We start from the raw sequence: 23,980 nt of genomic DNA on the forward strand, positions 1-23,980 counted from the left end.
ATTTAAAAAAGTCAGAGGAAACAATAAATTTTGCTTATTTTCAATGAAATTTATAAAGGTATTGCTTTCATTTATCGCACGCTCACACACGGTTCCACTCGGTGTAACACGTTGTACGGCTAACCATATAAAAGCTAACTGATTTTTTTTCAACAACTTGCCGCACTCCATGTCCGTGTGTATCGCGGCCGCATTCTATACAAATTAAAAACTCAACAGTTGCCATTCGCGCGAAAATTTCCCTGCATTTTACGTAACGGAAAAACGCGCGTCGGACTCTGAACGATATGAACAGAGTATGAGAAATCTCGTCAAAATTCATCGCTCGCACAAGTTTTGCATGGGACCAGCTATCGGACAATAACAATCACCATATCGATAAACTTCTATACTTTGAAGAACGACGCAATGCGCAATTTTCATCTTTCAATCTTTTTTTTTCTCTATATTTCAATATTGTTTCACGAGAATTTTATTATAAGCTTTCTATTTGTCATTAATAATATACATGGAAAGAAATGAAACGGGAACAGTTTTGTTAAAAATAGATACAAAAATAGTTATGTTGAATCAATTACATTGCACTGAAAAGAGAAAAGGCAACTTTACCAAATTTAGTAATAATAGTTACCAAATCCTTTTTTCGGCGCAATGTAATTATTTTAATGATACTACATAATTATTTTCATATCTGTAATTTCAACAAAACCGTTCTTTCAGTGTATATTTGGTTAATACAATTAGGAATGTATTTTTATAATGCAGTGTCCATTTTACCTTCAAATTAAATAACGCATAAATAAAATGAAACTTATGGCCCTAATGCGTTTTGTCATTCGCTCTCGACACGCATTTTCAATGTCTCTTCTAAGCTCTGGAATTCCGATCAAATAATCTACTCCACGCAGACATCGTGCTAGTTAAAATAGCAAATCGCCTTGAAGCAAATCCCTCTCTCTCTCTCTCTCTCTTCTTTCTTTCTCTCGCTTCCTCTCACTTTTAGCTCTCTTTTTCGTTAACGCCTCCTCATCGTCGTGTCGTTGCGCTATCTCTCTCCCTCTCATAGACAGCGCCAACAACTCGCGATCATCGTACCCCGGACTTCTCTCGGTCGGTTTTAGCTCGAGGTTGATTAATCCGGCAAACGGAGGCGTCGTGGCAGGCGAGACACGACGGACGACAGTGACACAAAAAACGAGGGTCGTAGCTAGAGCTACGATAATCATTAGTAGGTCGCGGCTCTAAAACGCATCGCGATAGCGCATCCATCATGCTAGCGCCTACAAGCCCCGAGACTAGAATAAAAGCAAGAGGACACGCGAAGCTAGAAAACGTGGCTCACGCCCTTTTTTATTACCTCGATCATCTATTATACCAAGATCATATGTAACGATTTAAGGACAGGACTGTTTGTAATTCTCTTGCAATGCAGCTCAAAATTCGAAAAAGCTGACACAATTCTCGCAAAATTCAACGCCGAGAACAATAAACACGGATTTGTTTGCAATAATAGCGTCAACTATAGTGGAAATCTGTAACGAGATTATGTCGCAACTGGCGAACGAGAAATTATCTACGCGACCGACCTTCGACTATCACAATAGCCATTATAATACCTGCTCGTGCAAACGTGATTAATAATAGACTATCCGGCATAAAATTCGTTTCATTACTCTGAATAGAATGTATGCTAAAGTGTGAATATATCAATAGAATGGAATAAAAGATCATTATAAAAGAATGGAATGCTATTATGCGAATTATATTATACTCCGATCTTACGAGACATTTTCATAACAGGCTTTCCGCTATTTGCCTCTCGAGCCTATCTCAAGAATCATCATAATATTCCATCTATTATGCAGTTATTTCTTCCTTCAAAATCGAACTTTAAATATCGAAATCTAAATCATTCACGCCCCAGTTGTTTATTCGCGGAACACGACTCTTCGATGTCAAAATTGAGAACTTAAAATCGCTCTTGGTACACGCGCCAGTTATCTAATTGTACGACGTAACTCGATTTATTACCAGGATTCGTGAAGATACGACAGTAAAAGTCGCGGCGAAGTGGCTTACACCGATAAGGGGGGGTCCAAAGGTAACCGGCATGCACCGCTAATGACTCTCTTATCGCCGAGAGGAACTTATTTGTCGATCGTCGTCGGTAGCCGGTCGCGACTTGCACGGTCCGCGTCCTTGATCACTGATAAGCCTGCCGTGCGAGTTTTCTAGTGGGCCCCACTCGTATTTATGCAGCGAAGAGCGTCGCGCGAGCAAGCGCGAACACGCGCCGTTATCTACGATACAGCACGAGGCAATCGTGACACAAGTTGGCAGATAAGGTGCCTTTCAAAATGGATGCCGGGGTCGTGCCCCTCGCGAACGAATCTCGACCTGCCCCTCGAATGGTCGATCCGTTACAATCGTACATGTCGATTGGCGCGGCACCTTGCGATATCAATATTTCAATAGTTTGATCATCGTTATACTTGGATGAATTATTATAAACTACGCACTAAAGAAAAATGTGCGTGTTAAGATACTTGATGAATATCACAACATTGGAATATGAATAACTAAAAATCATTGACATCTGTTAGAAGCGTCTGTTTACGGCTTGTACATAAAGCGACGCTAAATTGCGTAGAAAAAATATTTGATATCTTTTATTAAATAACTCGCTCATCTGACAATTTATGATTTTAAAAACAGTGAAATATCAGCCTTTGATGAAATCAAGTCGTTATTACGTATGTAATCTTCATATAAATGGGTTCAAGTAGTAGAAATATGTACTGAGAAATTAATGGACGAAAGAACAAGAAGAATTTTGATAGCGACTTATTGGGAGTTATCCCCCCCCCCCAAAAAAAACAGTGTCATAAAAGAGTTCAGTGAAAATGAAAAGATAGGCGATTATCGGGTCATGCTTTTCCTCTGGCTAATTCAGCACGGCCTGCGTATATTTTTGAAAGCCGTCGACAGGATCATCGCAGCTGGCGCGAGGATATATAGGACCAGATGGTCCTTCCTCGTCGCCTGGTCCCGACGTTGCCGAGCTTGCGGCATCGCCGTGTACGAATGAACCAGCCGAGCGAAGGAGAACGCGCTGGACAGAGAGAAATAGAGAGAAAGACAGGGACACACACAAAGAGAGAAAGAAAGAAAAGGAACAAGAAAGCGGCGAGGGGGAGGATGGGGAAACGAACGCAAGAAAGAAAGAGAGAAAGAGAGACAGGAACGAAACGGTGGACCCTCGAGTGGGCTGTTCTCCAAATAGCTCCACCTGCCCTCGAGACGCCAGCAACAACATCGTGCTCATCTCGAGGCTCTCGGCGAGGCTCAAGAGCGTCGAATTTTTGACCCGTGCCAGGACGAGTAATGATCGCGACGTGATCGGCAGGACCCGGGCCAGGAAGCCCCGTATGAACGGTTTCATGTGGCGTGCACCTGGCCCCGGAAGCGAAGCGGCGTTCCGCGAAGAAAATGTTTATCGCGTCGCTCGTATCGAGAGAAAAAGGAAGAGAAAGAGAACGCGGGCGCAAAGATCCACGTGATAAGGCCGTTAGGAGATTTCGATGGTATCGCCGTTAATGCGCGAAATTACGGCACCAGTGAAACGCGATCTGTCATGTAAATCGAGCGCGTTACAGTTACGGTAATTTAATAACTGATGATTATGAGGCTTAAAATGTCGCTCGATGAGAAGGAAATTGATAGCGCGCGCTAAAAGATGCGTAAAGAGCCTATTTAGCTCAATTATTATCCTCGACAAACGATTAGCGTAATTTAATCGATCCGCTTAACTTACTTGTTGCCACACTACATCTCTCTTATCTTGATCGATGAATTTGTAAGCATCAATTTTAAACCTAAAAGTAGAATACAATCTAGATCCATGGGAAAAAAAGTCGATAATTTGAAAGCCGATCTTTTTACGTGAAAGAGAATTATAATTTTCAGCATGTTTCAATTTGTGCCTTTCAAACTATTCAATAAAAACAAGTAATGAAATTTACAGATTGCATAAAAATCACGCACCGATTCTACCTGCGGAAAAGATAGAAACGCAATTTTCGTTTATAGCTTAATTCGCGAAATTAGCTGGATCGAACAGAGATTAGGAAATCCGTGGAGACATTTACGCGTCAAGAGAAAGCAACACACGCCTTTCCCAATTTTCTTACAACACCCTCTCCCCTCGTAGTATCTCCGCCTAGTTGTATTCCGGCATCCAGCAGAGCGATGGAGGGTACACGTTCCGGTGTATTGGCATGTTGGGGCACGGGGCGCGTTCGAAGCGCCGGCAGCCGTCAGGATATTGATTTACAATGCTTGCTCGGCTCTATAGCGACTCCCATAACTACAGAGCACCCTCCGCGCGTCTCGCTCTCCCTACCACTCTTGCCCGTCTCTCTTTTTCTCTCGCTCTTCGTGTCTCTTTTCCGCTCGCATCCCGTCGTTCTCTCGTTCATTTCCTCGCTCCGCTCCCGCCGCTCTTGTTAGCGATTACCAATACCGTCACCGATATACCATCTCTTTTCTCTCTTTTCCTCTCCCTTTTTCACTTTTTCTCTTTATAGAAATTCGCCGAGAATGATGAGAACTGGCAAACGATACGCACGACAACGGCACTTGACCTTGACTATCCGCGGTGCTCAAATTCCAAAGCAAAGTTTCAAAGTTTAATTAAGTTGCAAACGGATAGTTGAAATTTCCGCGGTATTTTGTATTGGATCCTTTGAGAAGCGAGACATTTCTAAGTCATTCGATTTACGATTAACGATAAGTGTTAGAGTTTCGAAGAATGCGACATTAGAATAAAACTATATTCAAATATTAATTAATTGTACAATATAAATAAGATTCTAAATATAAGTATATTTTTAAATTAATTCGTCTATCAGCGGTATTATTATGTTGGCCTCGGGCTCGAGGTGTCACTGAGACGAGTAAATAGAAAGGAAAAAAGCATGCCAATGAAAATAACGCTCGATCGTAATATACGGCCTGACCGATAAAGAGGCGAGATTTCAAAAAAAAAAAACGGCACTCCAGATAAATATCTTTGCACCGACGTCGTCACGGTAATATCTCTGACTCTCTCCTCTGAGCAACCCGCACGCTCGCCCACGTGGGGGGTCCGGCCGGAAGTTTATTGCTCGGTTATCCGGCCAGTAACTCATTTTACGCCTCGTCGTAAAACTTACGCCGCGATGAGAAAGCGGACGAATCCCGGCCGAGCTCTAGTAAATCGAGTAAATTTCGCGGGCGATTTCTGTCTAATAAATGTCGCAGGCTAGTTTTCGCTGTCGCCCGCAGACACGATGATTTTTAAGTGGTCGAACTTGAAGCGGTCGAAGTGTACCATCATCATAAACTATATACGAACTGACTAAATCACCTCAAAATTACGATATTAACTCGAGATGCAAGAGTCTTTCATAAAACACGCAAGCATTACGACCTTGGTCATTTAAACCTTAAGGTTCATTCATAGATATTCCGTGTCCGATCGATTTCTATCCGTGAAAAGTTCTCAAAATTTCAAAGGTACTTAAATTAGACGACAATTATTTTCCAAGAAGAAGTACAGACATTTGTTTTAGAAACTTGAAAGTATGTTCATAAATTTTTAGAAACGTTTTAAATCACGTTAAATACATGAAAAAATGACCGAAAGCGAGATACCTAATGTTTGAATCAATAAAATTCTTTTCTCACATTGTAATCATAAGGATTGCAAAATACTTATTACTAATGTGGCAAAAAATCAATAATATTCATTATTATAACAGAGCAACGAGCAGAAGCTATTTTTCTTTGAAATGGAAAGGATAATAGAAAATGTAGATGATTTAAATTCGCGAGATTTCGTGGAATCGCAAAACATCGCGACTTGAGGTAATCAAGATGCAACGGTGCACCGCAGCAAGATGTCACCTGTTGAATCGTTCCGTTTAACGCATGTTTTCCTTGAAATTGTACACTTTACAGTGAGAAAACACGCGATAAAGGAGCGCAACAGGAAACAGAATACGAAATGAAAAGTAGTAATCCAGAGAAGAATGGAAAGGCTATTTTCTAAAAAAACGTTTGCGTCCTTCGACGAGATTGTACATGATTTACACATGTACACAGATATAAATACTATAACTATAATATTTTGGGCGTGTGCACACTAAGAAAACTAAGAACAGTGTGCAAAGTAAAAAAAAAAAAAACAAGTTATGCGTTTTTCTTCACGCATTTTCTTCTCATTTTTCTCAAAGTACGCACCCTGATATATGCACATATGTTTATAAACAACTACGGAAGAAAAGGGAACAGCGCTCCACGAGTTACGGCAATTAACAATACCGTACTGTCCTCAGTATCACATATAAATATAGAACGTGCAGGTAAACAATAAACGAGATGGTACTGAAGGAGAGAGGGAGTGAGTTGAAGGCGGGAGATAGGGTTACGCACGCGTGCACGCGCGTGTCGGCACGCATATGCATGCATGCATGCACGCACGCATGCACGAAGAGCGCACGCACGAGCGCGCGTATATATCCGCGCACATCGCGCCGCTCTTTCTTCCTTAGTCTACCACCCCCGTCGTCCTAAGATCCCGCCTTTTCCCCGTCTGCCTCGTTCCGGAGCCGCCGTACAATTTATGCCCAATTACATCTTAATTACCGTAATGGCATCGTCTCGGGCACAGATGGTGTCACGGGGTTAAGTAACTCTTACGATCCGCGACGTCGATAGTCTCTGATCGTCGCTGATTGATTACGAAAATGTCAAGGATGCTAATATTAATTATGAGAAAAATGGTAATAAAAAGCATTACTTTTTTTTACACAATATAAGTGAAACTGAAATACTGATACATGGATGATACAAATAAGTAATAAATTTTTTTATTAAAGTAGATCTTGATATCTAATATTATATGTATGTGAACTTCTTTTTATATTTTTTAATTTTTTAAATTGCACATCGACTATTCTATTGATCTTGAAACACAATTCTAAATTGAAGCTGGAATAATAATATTTAAAGTTCAAAACTTTCTTATCTGAAGAATTTCCTGGATTATCTGGCGTTTTTACCAATTCGATGAGGCTTGCGATAATAAACTGACGTCATTTTATATGTGTTATTTTAGCGTTTAAAGATGTTTTTAAAAGGACAACACACAATGTCAACTTGCTACCTGCAGCGAAATTCTAGCGATAATTCTCTTATCGCTATCGTTATCTGTTTCTCGATAATTTTCGTTACGCGTTATTTTGTACCGAATAATTCTTGGCATCTCTCGTTGAGTCGATTTATTTTTTCTGAAAATTATCACTACGTTAACACGTAGTGATAATTTTCAGAAAAAATAAGTAGTTCTATTGTTAAATAGAACTATAGAAATCTCATTAACGCTTATTGATATCCATTTATTATTTATCTATTTATATAATATATATGTACATATATTGGGATCTATGAAGTTGGTACGACATTCTGTTAATATGAAAAAAAATACATAGAGTTCCAGTGGCACTTTTTATAATTCCGAAGTTCCTTATAAAAATAACAAAAAGTTCTACAGTTTTTACCCCCAGCCCCTTCCACAAAAATAAAAATGTGCTAATTTCGTGAATCTAGCACACCTCCTCCTATAAAGTAAAAGAATACAATAAATATTAGTATATTTGACAAGAGTTCTAATTAGTGCTATCAGAATTCTATCGCTAATTGCAATTTCAAAACAAAATTCACACAATTAACATTTCTTTTTTTATACCAAAATATTAAACATACCACGACACTTGGAAAAAAACGTGTCGCGTTTCCTACTTATCGCAGTTCCAGCAACAGTTTTTGCCAGTTCTGATAGAGATCTATGCTACACAATCATTTTTAAAAATAGTTCTGGCGATTGCATATTTTAAAATAATTTTTTTCTACGAACCAGCATTTTATCTCACATTAAGCTGCACGACACTTGAACAATAAGTGTCGTGCTGCCAAATATGAAAACATTTAACATTATAATTCAATATTAAAATATTATTATTAATATATAACGGCATATTTCGTTGAAGTCCGGTAAAATCCGGTGTAGTCCGATGACAATCCGTGAAATCCATGAAGTCCACCAAGTCCAATAAATTCCGGTGAAATTCGAGGTCCAGCGTAGTCCATGAAGTCTGTGAAGTCTGGTGAGGTTCAATGAAGTTTATAACAGTCCGTGTAATCTAGTGAAGTCAGATGGCAATCCGTGAAGGCTACGAAATTCGATAAAGTCCAGCGTGGTCTATAAAGTCCGATGAAATTCGATAAAGTCCATGAAGCCCGTTGAAATCCAACGTAATTCGATAAAATCTATAACAGTCCGTATAATCTAGTGAAGTTCAATGACAGTCCGCGAAGTCCAATAAAGTCTGTTAAAATCCGTTAGATGAAGTCCAGCGTAGTCTGATGAAGTTTAGTGTAGTCCATGAAGTCTGATAAAATCCAATAAAGTCCGACAAAATCTATGACAGTGGGGTACGATGAAGTCTTAAAGTCAGAATTCCGGTGTACACCTATTTTTTGAATGGTTATCCCATCGAATTGAATGTTAAAATGTATCTTAAAAACAAAATGCTGGAAAGTAAAAATGATGAAAAGTAAAAATGCTGAAAAGTAAAAATGCTGAAAAATAAAAATACTAAAAAGTTTAACGTGGGTCATCGGTAACCGCACAATACAATACGTTTTAATTTAACAAATTAATATTTAAAGTTCGAGTACTAGTAAAAGATTTGATTTTTTATGTTAAAAAATACTTACAAGTATATTTCAAATCTTGCAAGTAATTGTAAGATTCAAAACTAACTAGTCAGGATCGATTATCTCGCAAGTACATTGTATGAAATATTATTTCTTATAAGTCCAGCATAGTCCATGAAATCCAACGAAGACTGATAAATTCCGACGTAGTCCGATAAAGTCCATGACAGTCCGACAAAGTCCGATGAAATCCGACGTAATTCGATAAAATCCATGACAGTCCGTGTAATCTGGTGAAGTCCGGTGAAGTCTTGTAGTCCGGTGTATACCTATTTTCCCAGTGATCCATAAAGTGCGTAAAATCCGGTGAAATCCAATAAAGTCCGATAAAGTTCGACGAAGTCTATGACAGTCCGTATAATCTGGTAAAGTCTTGAAGCCGGAAGTCCTGAAGCCGAAAGTCCTAAAGCCGGAAATCCTAAAGCCGGAAGTCCTGAAGTCGGAAATCCTGAAGTTGGAAGTCCTGAAGCCCGAAGTCCTGAAGCCAAAAATCCTGAAGCCGGAAGTCCTTAAGCCGAAAGTCTTGAAGCTGGAAGTCTTGAAGTCCTGTGTATGCCTATTTTCCTAATGGTCCATAAAATGTGCGAAGTCCAACGAAATTCAATAAAGTCCGATGATATCCGACATAGTTCAATGAAATCCATGAGAGTCCGTGTAATCTGGTAAAGTCCGGTAAAGTCTTGAAGTTAAAAGTCTTGAAGTCATATAGTCCGGTGTATATCTATTTTTCCAGTGGTCTATAAAGTGTATGAAATCCGGTGAAATCCAATAAAGTCCGATAAGTTCATGACAGTCCGTGTAATCCGATGAAGTCTTGAAGTCAAAAAAGTCTTGAAGCCAGAAGTCTTGAAGTCAGAAATCTTGAAGTCTTGTAGTCTATTGTATACCTATTTTCCCAGTAGTACACTTGAACAAAATGTGTCGTGCTGCCTATTTATCGCAGTGTCTAAGTGTGATGATTCATATATTTAAAAAAGTATTTTTAAAAATGCAATTATCAAAACTATTTTTAAAAATAATTGTGTAGCATAAAACTCTGCCAGAACTGGCGCAAATTGTAGCTGGAACTGCGATAACTAGGCAGCACAACACTTTCTGTCCAAGTGTCGTATTGGTTCATACATTAAAAAATTATTTTAAAAAGTGCAATCGCCGAAACTATTTTCAAAAATAGTTGTCTAGCAAAGAACTCTATCAGAACTGGCGAGAACTGTCGCTGGAACTGTAATAAATAAGCAGCACGATCTTTTTATCCTAGTGTCGTGGTATATTTAATATATACTTTAATACAAAAAAAAATGTTAATCATGTGAATTATTTTTGAAATTGCAGTCATCGGAAGAACTTTGATAGTATTAACTGGAACTCTTGTTAAATGTGCTAATATTTGTTTTCTTGTACTTTAAAGAAAGAAATATCATGCTAGATTCGCGAAGTTAGCACTTCAATTATTTATTTTTTTTTTTTTAATAAAAACTGTAGAACTCTTTGTTATTTTTATAACAAACTTCGGAATTATAAAAAGTGCCACTAAAATTTAATAGTCTTCTCGACAAAAACTTTTAGTTTATTACATATATTTCTAAAGAGTTTTCGTATCATCCGAACACCACCTTCATTTTCCTGATTACAAAATAATGCAAATATATTCTTCCTGTTTTTCTTTCCAAGTAACAGGCAGTTGTTCGTGAATAACGAAGACCATGAATAGACAAATAACCAGACAAGGATCTAATGACGCATGAATAACACGTGACTTAAACCACTCTAACTTAGAAATCAAAAAGTAATCAAAACTGCCATGTTTTAAAAATCATAAACTTAACAATTTTTTTGTAATAAGTTTTTTACAAATTTTTGTTTTAAGATGATTAAAGCATTATTATTAAAATTGACGATTAATTTAAGATATTTCAGTTTATTACATTTCAAGCTCGAATCGGTATGCAATTCATAGAAATAAAAAATATATTTAATAATTATAATACAGAAATATTTTTAAGCACCAAAATCCGCTTAAAAAAAATGTAGTATTCTTTTTTTGCTCGTGTTATTTATATATCGGTCTAATTTTCAACTTATCGTAAATTTTATATTATAGAGCATTCTACATTATATTTTATATTGATATCTTCAATTCAAATCTTTCGTCTGCTGCCTCTCTCCGTTTTTTCTTCCAAATATACAAATATTCAATTAAAATTAAAAATGCTATTATATTGCCATCATACATTTGGTTTAAACTACAGACACGCATTTGAGTTTATTAATAATAAAATTACGAATCTTAAAAGACGATATCTATACCGAGCTAATCAACAGTGATTTATCTGGAAATATTTATTTCGATAATTATAAATAAAAAAATCACAGCACTAATATCGGTCTGCTAATTAAGCAGCATTTGATGAAAACGTTTCAACGGTAACTTTAGATATTGATAAATTTCACGAAAATGAACGCAGTAATGAACGTCACGAAGGGCTGCAACAACAAGTGGCACCCTAACGTTCAGGACCTCACCCTTCGGCACTCATCGATGTTTAATGAGACAATCGAGAAGGGAAGGACGACTATATACCCGATTACTAAAAAATTCAGCTAGCTCCATAAAGAGGAAACTGATTTCGCTTGTAACATCACAAAGTAAAATAATATCGAAATAACTAATTATAATTATAATTTTTCTTTTTTAAAAAAGCTTGTTAAACTACTATTTGAAAAAAATTATTATATTGCTGCAAATGTTTATTGATATCGATATTTGTAAAAATGAATTTACAAATGTCTCGATATCAATAAATTTTTTGAAATTTTATTTCAATGTGTGCGAAAAATGTGTTAGCTCATTATCCATACATACCCTTCGTATCTGAATACTTCTCTCTAATAAAAACGTTTGCCCAGCAGCTAAAAGAGCGACGCGAATAAAGTCTTGAAAAAAGGAGCGCTCGAATTTCGCGAAGAGTAACATTGAAGTGACGGTTACATACTCTCGTTGGCGTTTATTCGGAGTTATTGAATATTCATCGACGTTATTGACGAAGCGACCGCGCGGCGCATCCTATAACACGTGTCGCGCATCCGGTCCCGGAGGAAATGCCGCACCGTGAAAACGGCCCCCGCGGGCGACAGAGTCGCGGAGTAGTCGTTATCGAGTTGCGTTATACGCCGAATTAAAGGGGTACGGTGAAACGCTATGGGGTCGTGCTCAAAGCCACGCCTCGTGCGCGTTCTCCGACTCTATTACTTCTCTCTCCCTCCGGACGGCGCGAATGAAAAAGCCGAACTCGAACTGATTTGCCGAGGCGACAACGGAAACGTTTCATTAAATATTCGTCCCGTCACGATTGCAAAAAAAAAAAAAAAAAAACGAACCGACAGAGGCGAAGCGTCGTTTCGCAAATTCCTACGTAAATATGGAAATGACTTTCATGAAGTTTTTTTTTATTATTACTTTCTCTCCACTTCGTTGATTTGTTTTCAGTAACTGTGGATGCTGTACTTTTGTTTTCGCGTATCATTTCTCGTAAATATTTTACGAGGATGTAATAAATAACATTTTGCGTTTAATAAATAATTCTATAAATTCAATATAATTTTATTAGAGGTATCTTATTACGAATATTTAGTGATATCTTATTCAATTTAGAAACTTTCGTTCGCATTGCATGTATTAAAATACAAGATTTTATTTTTTATTGTACCTTGTACACTGAAAAAAACTGTCTGATATTTTTTGTGATATAATTGTATGGTAAAAATAAGAGATATTTTTATAATTATTACTGTTATAATGTTTATAGTAATAATAACATTATGTTTTCATTTTGTCAAGCATGACAACATTTGACTATAAATTATAATTTAAAATAATATGATAAAATATCAAAACATGAATGATAAAAATAAAATAAACATTTCTATGTACATGCAATCATAATTATAGTGAATATAAACTATTTTTTAAACATCCGTTTACTATTTACATGATAATAACTAATAATTATAATGTGCATAATTAAAACAACTATAAATACATAGTTGGCATCAAAAACAGTTACAAATTATAAGTTATAGTAATAGCAACCATTTTTTTTTCTCTCGATATCTCATTCCGTAGATATTATATACATATACACTGCACATCGTTTGCGCGTCATCAATTAGTTGAAAATATCTGATCGTCGTAGGAATCGAAATGTAAAACAAGACGCGATATTCCGAGACAGATCTCTCATCGCGCATTCCAATCGTTTACTTAAAAAGTCGCGATTCCGTTTTCAAATACTCTCGAGTGTAGCGATATATACGGACGCGAGGCAATCAGTATCATGATAAACACGGTTTTCTTATTAATCATGCTCGGTGCGGACCTGTTCCGTGATTACATAATTATGCACTTGCGATGCAAGTTAATGATACTCCGCCCAACATGTTCTGCCCTCTCATTAGACGTCTGTTATTTCATATATCTTCCAAAGTGCGAAAAGAGATATCGCTGGTCTGATCTGCTCTCATCGACAAGGTGTGATTATGAGTGATCAACGCGACGTTACATGTTAATTGTTAAAAACTTTCACAAAGTTAACCCGACAAGATCTCGAAAGATGTGCCTTTGAAAGAAATATCAAAGTGCAGTATCGTTTTCGAAAGTAAAAAGATTTCGGGGATAAAATCTTGCGACAATCACAAAGCCAAATCACAAAAAAATAATACTATTCGAACAAAACTGCGAATTTATCATTTTATTGGCACAAGACGAGATCTTGTAAAATTCAAATCATTAAATAAAGAAGCAATGATCAATTTTATGTATGTTAAAATTTTCAGAGTTTTCGCTGGAAAGTAAGAGCGACGAGATGCAATTGCAATCTCACAACAGTACCAAATCGTCGCAAAGAAGAAAAAAAAATGTAAACTCATTTACTCACCGACCGCTGCATCGTTGCTGCTATTCCTGACCCATAAGTTGCCTCTGCAAAAATGTTTATAATTAAATAAACAATTTTTATAATTAAAGCTTATCAAATTTTCGCGTGAGGCTTACCGGCGTATTTCATTTCTACCAATAGAAAATGAACTTTAATTTACTCGGTTATGTTTACTCTTTATCTTTTTTTTTTAATTCTTATATCGCGGGTTCCATCTGTTTTAACACAAATAAAATTTATTCTCGCTTTTTTATTTGTTCATTCAAATGTTATAAGACTTCGTCTCTAAAATTTCGATATTTGATTGCGAATTAAAAAAGGTAAATTAAACCGAGATTGAAATTAATTTTCTGTATGTTAAACTGAGATCAAAGTTAATCTTGATTAACTTTAATAAAAAAATTTTATAGCCAGATACAAATTTTCAATTTTGAATTATTCTGCCTTAAATTCGAACACGTACAAAAAAAAATGGAAAACATTTCGAGTCAAACAATTGTGAAATCGTATTCCGGAATGTTGAAAAAGGGTACCAAAATTTTTTTCAGATATTTTAGAACCCGAAAGAAAATCTTTTCAAAAACACTATCGGCACCGGTGACCCAGTTGGACCAGGAAAGCGGCGAAAAAAAACATCGAATCACGGAGAATTAATTATGTAAACGCAATTGGTATTCGCGATATTCGATACTTACCAGCCATTGCGCCGCTGTTGCCATCCCGACCGCAGCTGCAACCGAGCCAGCTCCTCGTCGAAATACCAGTGTTTTTTTTGGTCGCGTTATTCCACTAACACTTCACTCACTATTTTGGTCGTTCGACTACACGCGCATTACGCTTACGTACGCGCGCGCACGTTCGCGATACAACAAGTCGACCGATAACGATCGCGAATTAATTAACGAAGTACAATCATCGCGCGATGTTTTAATCGGCACCCTCGATGTTTACGAGCGCACGTTTCGTCTCTAATGAGATATAATTAAAAACACGTATATGTGATTTTATACGTCAAATGCGAGATGTGAAAAAATTCCGTGACGTGACCTGTCATCTGTGTATCGCGATTACCGTCGGATTTCGTTTCCGTACTCCTGCATCGAGAATTTATTTTGTAGACCGACAATACGTGACTTCGACGATCGAGCTATTGAAACAGAGATTGATAGATAAAAAAATCGACAAGCCATCTCGATCTTCATGAGGAAAGAATACCTACGGATTTCGATAATCATACGAGGTTCCGTCCGTCAACTCCGTTTTCGTCACTCACGCATTCATTTATTTCACGATCTACTCTCTGGAAGAAACGAATGCGAAACCCGCGGACACGATAATACACTGTTGAGACGATCGAAAACAATGGAATTCGCGCAAAGAATTTTCTCGACGCGACGCGACGGTGTCCATAACCTTCAAGAGTCCAAGAAATGCGATTAACCGTGATAACACTGGTCAGCGCGACGTACACATGCCGACAATGTACAATAAGACGCTTTATTTTATTTTCTCAAAGCTTCTGTAATCATTGTAAGTTGACTCACTTTCAACGAAGAGATGAAAAATATTCGCGGACGCGCCGTATTGTTATTTAAGTGATATCGGAACGATTGTTACACACGGGGTTCACACCACTTAACGCACGAGTATGCAGCCTAGCTTGCAATCCAAAAAACATAATCACTTGCCTGCATCGATTAACGCGTTCGTAATCGCACGACATGCGACGCTCCGTCGGCTCCGTTCTCGTCACTTTATTTTCCCGACGTTCCCGAAGCTTTTTCGATCATTGCGAGTTGACTCATCTTCAACGAGGAAGGAAAGAAAATGTTCTTAGACGCATCGTTGTTTATTTACGCGACGCGACGAGGCAACTACCGTATGTACAACACGGGGTTCACACCACTTGACGCACGACTTCGCTGTCTAGCCCGTGACCCAAAAGACGATTCACTTCGCGACGCGATCTGTTATTGACGAGAGACGAACGCGAAATCTCCCGTTGAGTGTGATAATAACCATGCGTGGTTATTATTGAGACGATCGAAAACGAACTGATTCTCGCATGGGGACCTCACACGGCGCGACGCGACGCCTCGCGCGGGATCCATAACCTTCACGCGGTTTGTTGTAACAACACACCGACTCGCGTAACGTACGCCACGCGTCTAATACAGTTCAACTTATACGGTTACATCGTTATCAGTTTCTTGGCACTTTCTATGCTTAATTCGATGCATGATTCGGGGCACTCTCGCACGACATGAAGACAAACGACTGTCAATCCCGCGGGCGTGATCACGACTACGCGATCGAAGGGTGGGTAGGTGGGCTGGAAGGGGGGGGGACGACTCCTTCCTACGGGGTTCACACTACTTAACGCACGAATTTGCAGCCCCCCTCTCTCTAACCAACTTGCTACCCAAAAAACACGATTACTTGCCAACGTCGATTAACGATACTCCATCCGTCGGCTCCGTTCTCGCTACTCGCACTGCTTTGTGCTACGCGATCTACTCTCGATTAGAGACGAATGCGAAACCCGCGGACACGGTAATGCACCGTCGAAGCGATCGAAACGTCTGATACGCGGCACAAGATTTTCACGCCTTGTCCCACGATCTTCAAGAATGCGAGGAACACGGTTAATCGCGACGGCACTGGTCGACACGACGTGCACCGTCGGCCGACGATTTGACGCACTTTATTTTCCTCCTTCGATCATTGCGAGTTGATTTACCTTCGACGAGGAAGGAGAGAATATGTCCTCAGACGCACTGTTGTTTATTTAAGCAACGCGACGAGGTGGGCGACTACCGTATGTGCACGGGGTTCACACCACTTTACCCACGACTTCGCTGTCTAGTCCGTGACCAAAAGACGATTCACTTTGCGACGCAATTTGTTCTTGACGATAGACGAATGCAAAATCTCCCGACGAGTGTGATAATAACCATGCGTGGTTATCACTGAGACGATCGAAAACGAACTGAATTCTCACGGGATTCGCACGGGACCTCACACGGTGCGACGTGACGCCTCGCGCGACATCCATAACCTTCTCGCGGTTTATCGTAACAAAACACCGACTCGCGTAACGTACGCCGCTCGTCTAATAGAGTTCGACTTACATCGTTACCGATCAGTTTCTTAGCACTTTCGGTACTTAATTAATCGCATTCGGCTTACTCTCGATGCGACGTGAAGATAAACGACCGTCAATTCCGCGAGCGTGATCACAAATACGCGATCGAAGGGTGGGTGGGTGGGAGGAGGGGGGCTGAAGGGGACCCTCCCACCGACGCCCACGGGGTCCACATTACTTAACGCAAAAATTCACGGACTAGCCTGCAACCCAGCGAACCCCCGCGTTCCCCGCCAGCGACTAGTTCCCGCGTTTATGCTGATCTGCTGCGATTGATACGGGTAATCTAGAATATTCCTACACTTCAAATTCGTCGTGTACGCCTCGGAAAGTTCACGAATGACCAGGAAAAGAGGCTAATTATCCATGGAAGCTCGCGTAATTGCTAACTGCTAAGAATATGCTCTTGCCGTTCCCAGGTATTCGTCGCGGTTCGAAGGATGAAAGCCATGATTTGCAGAAAAACGGTAATTATTTAGAATAATAGCCTCACCTCAAATTTTATTAAAGATGTACTCATTCGATGTTTTCATTCGAAATGAAAAAATCTAGAAGGGAAACGTGACAGTCTGCCCCGCCAAGCGAGTATTGTTAAGCGTTAAAGTTTAGAGGTTAAGATATTTTTTATACTGACTAAAGCTGCGGTCCAATTCATGTTTAAAGCACTATTGGCTTTATTTTATTCTTATTTATGTCTAATTAACAATAAAGATAGAATGATGCTAATAATACTTTGAACGTGAATCGTGGCCTTATGCTCATTTCTATCAATGTAGATTAACTTTGATCTCAGTTCAACTTACTCTTTATCTTTTTTTAATTCTTAGAACTAAAGAAAGATAAAGAGAAAGTTAAATTGAGTTAATCTACATTAGTGGAAATAGGCATTAATTTGTATAACAGATATCTTAACTTTTAACTCGCTAACTTTAACACTCAATAACTCGCTTCGTAGACTATTATGTTTTTCTTCCAGATTCTTCTTATTTTGAGTGAAAATGTATCGAATGAATATTATTAAGATTTGAAGTGAGTCTATTATTCTAAATAACTACCAGAAAAATTTACACAGAAAAATATTTTTTACTTAATTTACTTTTTTCTTTTTGTAATGATTACATTAGTTTAAAACTAAAATTGATTTTAAATCAGACAAGGTGTTTGTTGCAGATTTTTGGGTGCTGAAAACAATGCTGTCAATCAAATTTCACCAGCGTGTCAGGTTTTTGAAATAATGAGGGTTAATATCTAAAATGACTTTGCAATATTTGAGATTTTTTGTATACAAGTTTAACAACATTTGGAAATTCTGATCATAAATGTATTGTTTATTCCCTATAAAATGCAACTTTTTGATATCTATTTTGATATCTTGTTTTTAACCATGTTATAAAAAATTAAAGCAAAGAACTACTTTTGAGGTAGTATCGCAGACACAATCAGCAGCTCAACCATCAAGTGGCAGAGGGAAGAGAATGATTTTGTCATTATTTGTCCTTTAGATTACACTGAGAGAAATATTTGATGGGATTAACCAAAATTTAGTTAAATAGTAATCAAACGAATTTTATAGTTATAATTATTAAATATGTAATTGTTTTGACTAAACAATCTGTAGCCTTAACCAAACAATTATTTTCATACAACTAATTATCAAATGTTTCATTAAATATAACTAAATTTTTGGTACCAGTAACTACAAGATTTATTTGATCACTGTTTAATTAAATTTTGATTGATCTCATCAAAATATTTTTTTCAGTGTATACAACTTTTGTATACAATGAAACATTTTTTTCGAAAATGCATTTGTTTCAAAAAATTCGATTTGAATAATTAGAACAAGACTTTCATAAAAATCTATATTTAGTTGAATCTATCAGGATAAATTACACTGTATATGTGTAATTTATCTTGATAGATTCAATAACCTTAGGATGGTATTTCATGTATTGTATGACAAGCTTGTCGAACGTTATTGATTGACTGTAAAATAGAGTGTTTTTACAAATTTGAACATTTCTTTATTCTGTAGCCAGTCAGAACGTTTAACAAATATGTACGACACATGAAATATTGGATTTAAACTATGAATATTATAGGACATATGACTTTATTATCATAAGCAGAATATTTAATAGCTGAGCACTTTATACTTAAATCCACAATATGGCTATAAAATAAAAAGTAAGATTTTAAAATAAAAAAGTGCATTTTATAAGGGACGAACAATACATTCACACTTCTGATCAGAATTTCAAGATAACATTTTTTTTTTTTTTTTTTCAGAAAAAATTTCAAATATTACAATAAAATGAATTCTTTACATATTGAATCTCAATTATTTCGGACATGCTGACAAAAATTTGCTTGCAGCAATTCATTTTCAGCACCCAAAAATCTATAAAAACCATCTTGTCTGAAAATAATTAAAAAAATAAATTTTTGTGTAAACCAGTCTTATCTTTAATAAAAAATATTTACTTGTATTAAATAATTGTCTTAAAATATACTTATCACAAATTTTAGAAAAATTCATTAATATGTGGTAAAAAAAAGGAATTATACTCTTTTGAAGAATATTAAAATTGCATTGTAAAAAAATCAAAATAATGAGTTAATTGAATTTTTGTTTTATCTTATTAAGTTAAAACTTACATGCAGAAAAATATTATATAAGAATATTCTCGATTAAAATAATAAATTACTAAGGTTCAGATATTTCAAATAAATTTGATACTTGTGATGAACTTATGATAGCTTTGCAGATGTATCAAGTTATAAAATATTTACATAATTCCGATATATATTTTTACGTACACAATTTATTGTAAATAAATATTATTTGTTTGAATTAAATGTAAGTAATTATTTTAAGATTATTGTTAAGAAAATTCTTTGCAAAAATAACCGTACTTAAAAGAAGAAAACTAAAAATTGAGTAATCTCTTTTCTCAGCAGAAAACTGATGTTTTTCTGAGTGTAGGCAGCAAACGAATCAGCCAATCTCAGTCTGAAACTCCAGGCATAACGTAGGCGGTAACAAATCCAAACTGTTGACTTCCTTATTGTCTATGTCTTGCATCTGAAGCTTTTTATGTTCTATGGTCCTAATACGACACGCGCAGCGGCACGCGTCCATCGCCCGCCCGCTCGAGGCTATTCCACCATTCGTTGCGCGAATGACATGACGACCTTGTGTACACACGACGGGCACACCGAGTCGGCTGTGATTTGCCAGCGTACAACGTACTCTCGTGTATGCACAACAAGGTCGCCGTGTAACTATCATTCGTCTGGCGAGCAGACGAGCAGCGGTGCGTGCCGTTCCGCATGCCGCGTTATCCTTCGCGAACTGATATAGAGAAACGCGAGATGCGATCGTTTTTTAGCGAACCATTTGCGAGATTATCATGTAGTTAAGGATGTATTACACTTATTTTTAAAATAATGAAAAAAATTATGCAAACATTGCAGGTTGTTCTCTATTGCATGTAAAAGTAATAAAAAAATTTGACGACGATTTTCTATCTAGATCAAATGTTATCTTAATAAATAGTATGCTTCTATCTGTGCTCTAATGGCAGGAGTCGAGTATATTTAAAATAACATTATTTAAAATGTATTTAGAATATTTTTTTGCACTCATATCTTATTTTCTTTAAGTCAAATTCACGGCATATTTGCATCCAAAATTTTCTATCAAGGGTATTATAAAAATGAAAAAACAAATGAAGAAAACTATAAAATTGTATTGTTAAATATAAATATTTATATGTAACATTTATTTTACGTGAAAAGTATAAATTTCTAAATCCAGTCATTTTTTGCAGAGACTATACAGATGATGCATCCTTAATTATCTGCCGCACTAATTAATATCTAAACATGGGGAAGTTTCCTGTTTGAACAGACATCTCACGCGATTTGTTCGTTATTGAAGTAGAAATCAAAATTATTGCAGTTGAGAGTTTATATGGGTTACCGTTGCGAATCGTTTCGCATTAATGATAAATAATTATAATTAAATCTATAAGCTCTTTTATAGTACTTTCAATTTTTAAATATTTAATTAAATGCTTTATTAATTTCAATTTTGCATATTTTAATTTAAAAATGGTAGAATATGATACAAAATTAGTTAATAAATGTACAGAATATTGACCGTTTATTAGTAATATGGTACATATTTCTGAACGAAATATTGCATCTCTTAATTAGACATTAATTCGAATAACTTCCCGTGACATCAGGAATCAAAATGCCAATATTATTTTCGAATCTTTTAAGAACAAAAAAATTGCAAGTTTAAAACAAATCGATACCAATTGGAATGGCAATTACGATGCGTTTGATTAATGATTATACAATCACAATTAAACACATATTTCAATACCGGTTAAGCATCTGGTGTAAATTCTGCATTTGGCAATTTAAAATCCTTCGTCGTTTGAAGTTCGTCCACTGCATTAATTTGCGAGAAACCCTGGGATTTTCGAACATTTCTCGTGTTACTTTATCACTGTTACGATAATAAAATGCGCGTTTTCGTCCGATTAACATCGCGAGTGCCGAGTACAAAGTGTGATACGGTCGTCATACCTCGCTCATTAGTGCACAAACGAATGTAATTAATAACTTTCGCGAGTGAATACCATGTGTGTACCCTGACAAAACAAGGAGGACCGACCGAGAAGGATGCTTGGGTGATGGCGGATAACCACGGAGCTAAATAAGGTAACTTGTATATTATTTGTCTCTTGACATTAACCACATAGCAAATTGTATGTTGCTTAATTGAGTTGTATTTCGAGATGCGAAATTTCATTTTTCATTAAGGTAAAGGCAGTATATACGGCGTATCTATCGAAAATTTAATTTATCAAGTATTACTATGTTTAAGAAAAATAAGTTATACCAATGAAAACTTCATACTTTTTACTATATACTTTTACTACTATAAAAAAATTTTAAATATGAAATATTTTTTTTCTTATACTCGAAAAAGAAACTTAAAGAAACTCTTGCATTTTTATCATATAAAAAAAGTGACGGGGTTTACGATTATTCATGTGTAAGATACACGGCGCATCGATAATTTACAAATAACATTTACAAATATGATATAAAATACCATAATGACTTATAAAATGTGTTTACAAAGTTTATTAAGGAATAAGAACAGTAAATATGTATACAAAGTAATAATAATGCAATATTGAAGAAATTAATATGCACAGACATCAACAGAGTGCAGATATGTGCGCATTGTGTTCTCAACATAATGCTCAACATAAGGTAAGTGCTGCTTTTTAATCACTCAGTGTCTCTATTACGGTATAAATCCCTCTCGCTGAAAAGGTATATCCTAAACAAGGAATATACAACATATTAAACTAAATAAAGAATACAAGAGCTATGCACTTGTATCTTGCTTGTATTCCATCCTTTACTATTGTTCTACATTTACATATCATGAAATAATCATTATGCTTTTTACATTTCCTACAGTAATCATTTTACGTAGATGGTAATACACGATTGCGCTACTTCTACATGAAAAAATTATTTCAATTTATGATATTTTTGTTAATATTAACAATAAAGAACTGTAATTACAATACAATACTAATATAGCATAAAGACACATAACAAAATTGTTGCGAACAAACTATCTTTATTTCTTTAATTTTTTCTGACTGCTGCGGCGTACATCTTCTCACGGCGTAAAATACCGACTTTAGCTTATAATATTTTATTTGATATGTTTTTGAAACAAAATTCGAATAACGGCTATAAATGCAAGGTTTAATAATACACGTGATACGCTCATATTTAGGGAGTGAGCACGTTTAAAGCTCCCGTTCTTTCTCGTAGTTATTGCATGTTATAAAATAAAAAATAAGAACAACGTGAATTTTCTCTTGCCATATACGCCAAAATAAAGTGGTTTTTCTCGTATCACCACAAAATTTTTTAGTCTAAAATATTTGATATGCATTTTTATTTCTTTATTTTATTCTCATATTTTATTGCATCTTGGAACGAAAGTCGGCGCTCGATCGGGGACCATTCTTTATTCCTTTAGCCGTATTAATTGGACACTGCAGTTAAGCGCAGTAGCACGCTTATTTAGTCCCCGACTAATGGCTAATGGATAAAAGCGGACGAGTTATGCTAATAAGCATGTGCGGGCGCACCAGAGCGCATGCTCTCATGAATATTCACGCTGCTATCTGATTACGTCACTGATTGCCGGCATTCGAAAGTGTTTGCACACCAGAATCCACTGCGGTATCTCGTTGTTCGATGATCCTGCCGATGTATCGCTCCCTGTCGTACAAAAATCGATGCGATTCAACTTGATTCTTATTTAAAATATTATTGGAACAAGTTATTACTGTCAACAAACAAGTCATCTGTTTTACATCTTTATTGTCTTTATCCTTACGTTGTTTATTTATTTCGTTTACTAATATCAATACAATGACATACGTGATACTTAATTTAACAAAAAAAAATAAATATGTTTATAAAAGCGGCAAATGCGAGTCAAGCACGGTAAACGGAGCGCAAAAAAATAAAACACAAAATTGTGATAATCACATATAATTAGAATTTAATTATACATATAAAAATTGCATGTTTTGGCTCTAATTTTGAGTTATCTTCAGCGCAGTTGCATCAAAAAACATTTATTAGTTTCCGCCTGTGGTGAGACTGAGGGCTTCGTCGTAAAGAAGTGACATAAGTTACGAGTTATTTAGCTCGAAAAATGTGTACATGCTCGCACTGTGGATGGAAATAAAAAGAGAAAAAAAATATGTATGTATTTTTCATAAAACTCAGATATTTCACAAAAGTAGGAAAATTTGAATGTATCCCTCTTAATTGACTAAAAGCAATTTTGTTTCCTGAAATAATAGTGGAAGCGATCGCGTTTCAGTGTTAGTGTTCGAGTTTGGGAATGAGATACAAGAACGAAAGTCCAATAGGAATTGAACGACGTTTATGCAGTGGACTTTTGTTCTTGTTTCTCATTCCCAAAATCGGACACTGATACCGAGACGCGATTGCTTCC

At 36.4% G+C, this 23,980-nt stretch overlaps 2 protein-coding genes across 3 annotated transcripts in view; one reads left to right on the plus strand and one right to left on the minus strand.

Annotated features, from left to right (window-relative positions):
- Nucleotides 1-16,116, minus strand: part of LOC105197851 (ras-related protein Rab-37) — a 159,274-nt gene extending 143,158 nt beyond the window's left edge. The window contains exons 1-3 of one of the 2 annotated variants that reach the window (XM_011164422.3): nucleotides 14,974-16,116; nucleotides 14,450-14,901; nucleotides 13,755-13,798 (exon numbers count right to left, since the gene is read on the minus strand). The gene's annotated coding sequence lies outside the window, so the exon portion shown is untranslated. Of the gene's footprint in view, nucleotides 1-13,754; nucleotides 13,799-14,449 lie in introns of both variants that reach the window. The other variant, XM_011164420.3, reaches the window with a different exon arrangement.
- Nucleotides 16,117-21,388: 5,272 nt separating this feature from the next.
- Nucleotides 21,389-23,980, plus strand: part of LOC105197850 (polycomb group protein Pc) — a 42,490-nt gene continuing 39,898 nt past the window's right edge. Inside the window, exon 1 of the mRNA XM_026131575.2 lies at nucleotides 21,389-21,636. The gene's annotated coding sequence lies outside the window, so the exon portion shown is untranslated. The remainder of the gene's footprint in view (nucleotides 21,637-23,980) is intronic.

Source organism: Solenopsis invicta, chromosome 10 (assembly GCF_016802725.1).
Source record: "Solenopsis invicta isolate M01_SB chromosome 10, UNIL_Sinv_3.0, whole genome shotgun sequence".
Taxonomy (NCBI): domain Eukaryota; kingdom Metazoa; phylum Arthropoda; class Insecta; order Hymenoptera; family Formicidae; genus Solenopsis; species Solenopsis invicta.